Source organism: Pinus tabuliformis, chromosome Q, assembly GCF_031772625.1.
Source record: "Pinus tabuliformis cultivar Carrire ecotype Pingquan chromosome Q, CPIR1, whole genome shotgun sequence".
NCBI lineage: Eukaryota > Viridiplantae > Streptophyta > Pinopsida > Pinales > Pinaceae > Pinus > Pinus tabuliformis.
Window position 1 is genome coordinate 547,841,015 of NC_142296.1, and position 9,591 is coordinate 547,850,605.

General features: G+C 35.3%; 1 pseudogene; it reads right to left on the reverse strand.

The window, feature by feature from the left end:
- Window positions 1-3,171: 3,171 nt before the first annotated feature.
- LOC149220617 (cullin-1 pseudogene) lies at window positions 3,172-5,373 on the reverse strand (annotated as a pseudogene).
- Between the last annotated feature and the right edge of the window lie 4,218 nt (window positions 5,374-9,591).

Consider the following 9,591-nt stretch of genomic DNA (forward strand, 5'->3'; position numbering starts at 1 on the left):
GTTATGAATTTATTTGTGTTATAAGTCAATTCGTCAAGGTCGACCAACATCCAAATAACACCCACATGTGCTCAACGTTTTAGTATAAAAGGAGATGATTTGAGAGTCATTTCACACACACTTCTCTTTTGATTTCTCTCCACTTGTCTTAGGTTTTAGTGTGAGAGAAATCTAGGAGGAAGAAGCCCTAGATGTTGGAGGAAAGGTGGCTGCCCTAGCCGTAGCAAAGAAAACAGGCCATCGAAGCTATGGAATGGATCTACGTTGACCTAAAGGAGCTCATGGAAGAATTTTAATGCAGCTATGGAGGAGGCCTTAACAAGCCCTAGCCACAATCCTAAAGCAGCCCTAACGCTACCCTAAATCTGCCCTAACCTCAGGTTTGCCCAGCCCTAACCACCTCAAAACAGGGACAGCGTGGAGAGGTTGAGGGCTCAAACATGCCCTAAATAGCAGCGTGCTAGGGGAGGTGTCTCATGAAGGTGTGCTGTAGAGATTAAGATTTGTTTTGGTGGATGGTTAAGGGTGGTTGCAACATGACGAGATGCCCTAACGAGTCATAGTATAAACAACAATGAAAATGGACTTGGAACAATAGTGCTAATAGTATGATGGAAAGATGCATGGGCAGCATGACAACAGCAATGGCAATGTAATGCACAATTGGGACATCAACATTGTACAACAATGCTACATTGGGGCAGCAAGCATGATGCTGCAAATTGGGACAGCAACATGGTACAACAATGCTACATTGGGGCAGCAAGCATGGTGTTGCAAATTAGGGTAGCAACATGGTACAATAATGCTACATTGGGGCAGCAAGCATGGTGCTGCAAATTTGGATAGCAACATGGTACAACAATGCTACATTGGGGCAGCAAGCATGGTGCTGCAAATTAGGACAACAACATGGTACATCAATGCTACATTGGGGCAGCAAGCATGGTGCTGCAAATTGGGACAATAGCATGGTACAACAATGCTTCAATGGGAGAGCAGCAAGCATGGTGTAGTAAGAACATTAGGACAACAATATGGTAAGCAAGGTGCAGCAAGCACATTGGGACTACAAAGGTACATGATGCAGTAAAATGATGGGTAGAATCATGATTGGTAAAGCATGATGGGTGCAGCATTGTGCAACACAGTGATGTGCAACATGATGATGATTAGCAGTACAATGATAGGTGCAGCATGGTGATGGAGTCACCTGGGAGAATCAGTTGAAGCAACATGTCTTCAACTGAGTTCAGCTACCTCATGTATCATCTACTTAGAGATGATCTAAGCTCTTATTTAGATAAGTCAAAGTATTGACTTCTGTTGTATATGTAATATCTCTCTCTCTCTCTATGCTGAACTATTGAAGAACATATAAGGAGAATTGATCAAGGGTTTCCCCGCATTGGGGTTTGTCCTTGGCTAACACCACATCTTGTGTCCTCTTGTCTTGTCTTGTCTTCTGCGATTTATGTTTATGTTCTATCTGCAGTTTACTTTAATGCTGATATGACAGCTAATCTGGAAAAGCTATTGAGCTAACTATGAAAATTGAAATAAATTACTCTAAGCATAGAACATACCTAAACTTAACAAGGTGAGTTTGAGAGAGATAAGGAGAGCATTAGTGATAGAGGGAGCAACAAAGAGTATTCCAGAGGAGTTTCCCAGATTTTCTAGTGCTTGAGGCACGAAAAGGGAGGCCAAAATTATTTTGTAGAAGTCGAATAGCGAGTGTGATCAGCCACAAAATCCAGTGCGAGTCCCAAAAAGGGAGTCGTTTCAGTTGTTGGAGGTCAAGAGATCACTGAAAAGCAAAATGAGTCATTTCCATAGGCAAAGGGAGGTTGGACGACTAAGTTGGAGTTGAATTGCTGAAAGTACGGATTTCTGAGGCTAGCGGTGTGAGTTCTAGGCAGGCCAAATTGTCGGGGAGAGAGAACAAGCAGGGCAGAGGGAGGTTGAATTGTATTGCAGAGAGAGAAAATTCTCTCCAAGTATCTTGCCAATATATTTTCGAGAGGATTGCCAACTTGACATCCAAATCATTTTACTCAGATTTTTATAGTTGCATAATATTAAAATAAACCCTCATCTGTTGCACCAATTTTCCCTTCATGGTTTCTCTAGGGATGTTAGTCCAAAAATATTAGTGTCTATTTTATTGCATGTGTGCATCTATTTCTCAGTACTAGTTTTGTTTTTGGCAAGTAATTTATTTTTGGTGAAGATTGCAATTGTGAGCTTATCTGTTGTAATAATAAATAATCTGCATAACACTGAGGAAATAAATTTCTAGTAATTACAATCAATGAATTTTCACATGGAAGTGGGGATAATGTACAACATTAGCATTTGCTTTTTATTTTAGAGAGCATAATCATTCCAATGACTTTGTCCAACATGGTCACTAATATAGAGATCACAATCAATCATATTAATCAAAATCTTCTCTTTAATATCTTCACTAAAAAATCATCAATACACTATTAACAATTTTTCACAATCTCTTCATAATTGTTCAATTCATCACATTTTCACAGTCTCTTTTTATATATATATATATATTTACACAAAAAATTAAAAAAAAACTGTAAATCTACATCTTGCCCTAGATCCTAAAAAAACTGTGAATCTACATCTTACTCTAGATCCTAAGAATATGTATATATAGTTCGCACAAAAGTTTAAAAAAAAACTGTGAATCTACATCTTGCTCTAGATCCTAAGAACATGAAAATAAAAACCACCACCAATAAATTCTTAATGTTACATCTTGCTCCAAATCCTAAAACATAAAAATAGAAACCACTACCATTGAACTCTTAATTCTCATTGAACGCAAAGAGATTTTGATTTTAATGTAAACATTATATTTCATTCTAGTCAAACCAAACAAAAACACATCATATTATTCATTGTGATAGTATGGTTTATATAATAAGATGTCACAAAATACCAGTCCATTGATATATAGACTTTACCAAAAGTTCTATCCGCAGTTCACAAATTTTCATAATATCTCAATAATATTAAATATTGCAGAGTTTTTAGCAAGGATCAATTAAATGTAAGAAAGTAGAAGCAATTCATCAAATCAAATGATATTAAATGAAATGGAACTTGTTTAGAGGGGCATTCTTCCATACCCTGTTGAACAACATGTTGTTAAGGCAGATATCTCAATATATTGTGATTTTGTTCATCTCTTTCCAAGTATTCCCTCCTAATCAGATCTTCAATCCGCTGCTTTATCCATTTGATATCTAGCTTGAACATCCTCCCAAACTGCTCCCTGCATTCACTTGTTAGTTGTTTATAAGGTAACATTTTTCTGCTCTTCATAATGCGAACAATTAAGGCATCAATTGCAAAACACTGATCCATCTTGTCAAATTCAATGTTTCTCTTCTTCTCATCCACCAGTGGGAATGGAATCTTAATCTCCAACTTTTTACTGTTAAAACTAGGATTGATTTCAAAATTGTCATCTGTAACTACTGTTATTGTATCTGGCTGTTTGACAAGAATTTTGTACTTTCCACATGCAAGTGAATGTAGCAGTCTAACAACCTCTTCATTTGTCAAATTCAATTTAGATTTGATCTCTGAATAACTCAACTTTTCTGAGTCATTGAAGAGTAATAATAAAGCTGCCTGATACGTTGTTACTAACATCTTTATTGGTCGTAGATCAAACATGCCCATTATATCACAGGTCCCCAAGGAATAAATCCACGTAAGCTGACGAGGTTTAGTTTCTATAGAATAAAAATCTCTGAACACCTCAACACATTTAGCCATCTCCCAAGGTAGATTAATGTCGGAGTACTTGTAACTTGGCCAAAATCTAGTAGTCAACACTGTAACAGTCAAGTCCATTCCAAGATGGATATTTGGGTTATCAGTAAGATATGCCATAAATCTACTTTGGCTTTCCTTTGCTCGTTTCATATCTGCAACCATGCCTTCCATCTTTGATGTCATCTGCCCACCCCAATGATGCTTCAGCTGTGACAGAATGCTCAACTCATGGTTAAGATCTGTAGTTTTCTCCAACAGAAGTCTATTGGCTAATTTTTTCCTGTAGAATACCTCAAACAGATCTTTATCACAGACACATGTCACAAATTTGACCACTTTTTTTATAGTACCCTCAATATCATCATCTCTTATATTTATACTGCCACCATTTTTAAGTAAATCATCACAAAATGTGGCCAACATTTGGGGACTTGTGTATCCTGCAACTTCTTTATTACAGAATATGACAAATGCTTCTGTTAAAGCTTGATAAAAAAAACTGTGCTGAAAGGCATCTGCAACATATTTCACATACTTATCATGCAGCTCAACAACAGTCCCCAGATATGCAACCCGTTCTTGAACTCCATCTAAATCATTTTTCTCTACAGCATCTTCTGCCAGTTTAACTAGTGAAGTTCCTTCACTAATTACAAAGTCTTTAAAAGTATTTGCAATTGGTTCCAAGCCATTAGGTATTCTGCAAAACAGCCTGCACATTCTTGAAAGATCTTCTTTCCTATATTCCCGAAGCAGTGCAAGGCAGCCTGAATGTTCATTTTCTAGAAGTCGGGTCTGGTAACGGGAAAGCAGTTCAGTTTGTACAATCTCCAGTAGCTTTTGCTGGCTGCTCGGGTGCAAATAATGGGCAACTCTGTCCTCACATTTCAAACATTCCTCCACCTTCAACAGATAATCTGTAGACGAACCCTCCAAAATCCACGAAGCAGCCTTTTCAGCATACCTTTCTCCAACAGCTTCGAAAACGGCCTTTTCAAACTCATCTGTATAGAAATCCATAATGGCACCAGGGTTTCTGATCTCTTCAAAAATTGCCAGAACGTTTTTGACTAAAACCCCATCAATTATTTGGCCATCGCGCTCTTGCCTAATAAGTGTCAACATGGAATCCTTCACTTTAATCCGCATTTCATGATCATAGAGCATGTCATGGAATAACACGCGTCCAACTTGTGTGAGTGTGGGCAGGGAGCGTATTGGAATGAAGGTGGTTTCCAAATGGTGAAATAACTTTTTCGTGTACCGAATCATCACTTTGTAAATTTCCCATCGTTTAACAAGTTCTCTCAACATTAACTCATTACTCTGAACTTCCTTTAAAGCTGGTAAGACTACAGAAGAGATGTACTCTTTGATTAAATCCCTGTATTTGTCATATACTTCTTTAGGGGGTCTATGCATATTGTAGATAGTAGTATAAAGTGAAATGCACTCCTCTACAGACAACACATCGCTCAGAACTCCCTCCTCCAACCTGTTTCTCAACATTAAGATACCATCGTAAACGGTAGCCCATCCTCTTTCCATTTCCATTTCAAGATCCATGGTACCCAACTGTTTGCTCGAAGACCCAAGGATCCGAATCACTTTCTTTTTATGGTAACAATCAAAATATGTGCACTGTACCCAACTGTTTGTTCGAATACCCGAGGATCCCAATCACTTTTTTTTTATGGTGACGATCAAAATATGTACACTGTACCCAACTGTTTGCTTGAATACCCGAGGATCCAAATCACTTGAATGACCTAGCATGAGTCAATTCACAAACAAATCAATACAAAGGAGACTCAACTCTAAACTCTAATGTCTATTTTTATCATTTTAATAATAATAATAATAATAATAAGTTTGCTTGAATACCCGAGGATCCAAATCACTTGAATGACCTAGCTTGAATGACCTAGCATGAGTCAATTCACAAACAAATCAATACAAAGGAGACTCAACTCTAAACTCTAATGTCTATTTTTTTCATTTTAATAATAATAATAATAATTAAAATAAAAAAATTATTAAACTGTAAGGAAAATTGAAAATAAAAAAATTATTAAACTGTAAGGAAAATTGATTGATTGTATTTGATTAGCAAATTAATTTCTACAATTTTAATATTTTTTTTATTATTTTAAAAAAATGTTAATTAGAAAAAAAATGTTAATTAAGAAAAAAATTATTATATTTCATAAACAAATCACCTCATTGCTAATCAAATCTCTTGAATCCCTTCCCACGATAAGGAATGTAATATAAATCTTACCTCTTGCATCACTATCTTTTGTCCATCCATAAGAAAATTGAACCTTGGTGCTAGGTACAAAACTCCACATCCCTCACATGCAAATCCAATCTTGTTGAGCTACTTTTGGCTATGTCAATGTGGCTATGTCAACGTGACTTTATATATGGTATATTTTATCTATCAAGAGTAAAAGTATTACTATTTTATTTTTTTTAAATATATAATCCCCTTGAGCTACTTTTGGCCATATCAATGTGGGGGTTTATATATGGTATATTTTATTTATGAAAAGTTAAAATATTATTATTTTATTTTAAAAACTTGGCCTTTTCTAATTCTAATGTCCATATGTTTATACAGCAGAGAAAATTCTAATTTTAATGTCTATATAGTGGAGTAAGCTAATGAGTTAGTGATGGGTGAAATTTCAAGATCTATGGCAACTTATTACAATAATGTGGTTATGTGAGGTTATTTTTGGATATAATGAATATTAGTTTTTTACATCAATTGTTTATTTCAACTTTATATTAATGGATCTATTATATTTTATGATGTTATTGATTATCAAATAGTGTTTGAGGATTTTTGGTTCTGGGAATTATAAGACTTTTATAACTTCTTGGTTCATGAACTTTGATTTTAACTTTATCTTTATCTTTGTGCATATTGATGTGTGAGAATATGAAAAATTATTTGGGCACTTAAATAAAACTAGCATACCCCTAAATGAGTGAATGGGGATACCAAAGTGATTGGAAGTCAAGGGCATTAGAAGAAAATTACAATGACATTAGCATAATAACATTAAATATTCTCTAATTCAAAAGTGGAGCTCACAAAACTTTGGTCCCTTTTGGTTTTTGCTCGGAAAAAAGAAGTGTTCAAAATTCAAATAACATGGGATTCTAAAATAGTTCTAGATTGGGCCTAGAAAAAATTATGGTGGAAAGTGTTATTTTAAGGCCTTTGCTATAAGAAATTCTCTCTTTGCAGCAATGTTTCTAGTGGCTATCAATCATGCACATGTTTCAAGAATTAAACAAGAAACCAAACAAAATATCAATTTAAAGAGGCCCTCCTCTTGCTAGCTCTTTTGGCATTGGATGAATTCAGTGATGGTCAAAAATTGGAAGGTATGGAGTTCCACCTTTAGTTTTTCTTATGCTCTTCTCCACAGAGAAATATGACTAGGGGTTTGGGAAGAAAGAGCTATTATGGTCTCATGATTAATACTAGGTCTTTTATATCTCATTTCACAGTGTTTTCTTGATAATATACTATATAAAAACTCTAGTTTAGGGCAACATTTTCTTTTGTTTTGGGTTCTCAAAATTTGGTGGTCTATATGTTACAATTTAGTTTCTATAGTCTTTTCAAATAGTCAATCATAGAAGTCAAGCTAAGTCCCTTGGACAACAACATGCATGATTTCTTTTAAGGTTATTACGATTTTTTTCTTAAGGGAATAAATTATATATATATATATATATATATATATATATATATATATATTGTCAATTGGGGTATGTGTGTGTGTATAATCAAATATTATCAATTGGGATTATCTCAAGTGGTTAGGTGGAATGATTGTTATTTTCCCCATCCAAGTTCAAATCCCTGCTAGTGATATGATGAGCCATAATTCCTTCATAAATATTGTTGTAATGTTGTATTGCCTTTGAACCTTGTGAACTCTTAAGTATGCATATGTGTTGTCCTGGTACCAGCAACCTCACTCTAGCTCTTGGGCTAGACTAATTTTTCCTCGAAAGAGAAAAAAAGACAAAACAAAAACAATAAGACAAAAAAAAACAAAAACAAGTATTCTATATCACTATTTAAACATTGTTGCAGTAGGTTTTGAAGGATAAACAAAATGTGAATCAACGACTTCATTTTTTTATATGTCAAAATGTTTCTATGAAGTAAATAATTGTGTAAAGTGATATGAATAGTTATAATAAGATAGTTATACATACGAGGTGATAGGTGCAGGGTGGGGGTGATCTTTAGCCCAAAGGGCAAGTTGAGTTATCATACTCCTGGACCCTAGACACATCCTGAAGAAATCAAGTGGAGTTGTATGCCCTATCACAAGGTATTAAGCTATCTAAGAACCTCCCAATGTATAGGCTAACTAGAGTAGGGCGTTCAAATAATATCACCCAATACCTAAACTTTAGGCATCAATCCTTCAAACTAGAAGTTTTAATTAATATATAAGAGAATCAAAATAAACTTAAGCACAATCCTAGAGTTCAAATCCTTTCATGTTCTACATGAGTTGAATACAATATTAGATGCAATGGAAAATCAAGCCATTAGATGCCCTACTAGAACTTTGTGGGTTAGTGGTTGCACTCAAACCTACCCGATCCCATGATCCAAGGAAACAAGGCATGTGGAGTTAATTTGGAGGGGAAAAGGTCAAGGTTGGTAGCAAATTTGAAAAGGGTCTTGCACATGGAATGATTTAACTTCTTACCTAGGAGTCAATAAATACCTTGCAGTGTCGCCTCCTGTCACTTATGTGGAATATATAGAATAATACATTTTGAGTCTCATCACAGGTGGGAAATTAATTTAGGCATAGGAAATATGAGTCCATGAGCTTTGCATACAAGGAAGACCTCATCTTGCAATCATGAGGTTAGCTGGACCTCAACTTATATATAACCCTAATCTTATTATGATAGTTTATGTTTTCTTTTTTCTTTAAATTATGGACATAGGTTTCTCCCATAAGTAAAATGATATGAATAATTTGTAATAAGATAGTTATATATAACCTTAAAATTATTATGATACTTTAAGTTTCTTTTTATTTTTATTTTTTAAATTGATGAAATAAATATCTTTAAACCAAGTTTCAAGCAACTTCTCTTATTTATGAGCTAGAGAATGATAGATATGAGACCCTCAAAGTTGTGTCATGAGCATGCTCACACGATGGCAAGATGTTTGGTGGAAACCAAGAGATTTTGGTGAGAAATCAGGTGGCTTCAAAGCCTTGGGCATGCAAATATGCCAAGGAACCCATGCCCAACACTTAGTAAGCACAAAAGTGCATGGGTGTGGCACACCTACACAAGAGGAAGTTTAGCCAAATGAGGTTGGGACAAGACAGGTGGGAATGCATATAAACTCAAGAGATTGACACCACCCATTTTACATTTGTAGAGTCATGCATTACATGATAGACATGTGAATGGTGAGGTCGTATCATCTACAAAGTGGATACAAGGTGGACACGCATAATGGGAGTAGTTGACATGATGGGTTGGCTTGGTTAAACCAATGCATATGTATGGTCAAGTTGGTATGGTCGACTCATTCCACACTTGGAATGACATGAACTATGTGGAGGATTAGATTAGATTAGATATATTTTAATGACGTCCACGAGACCCAACGGTCTAAGGAACCCCAAACTCCACATCAAACAAGACATCACACTCTCACGTTTCCCTCTAGAATAGCCCTTTCTCTGTGAATTTTGATCAAGAAATTCATAGTTT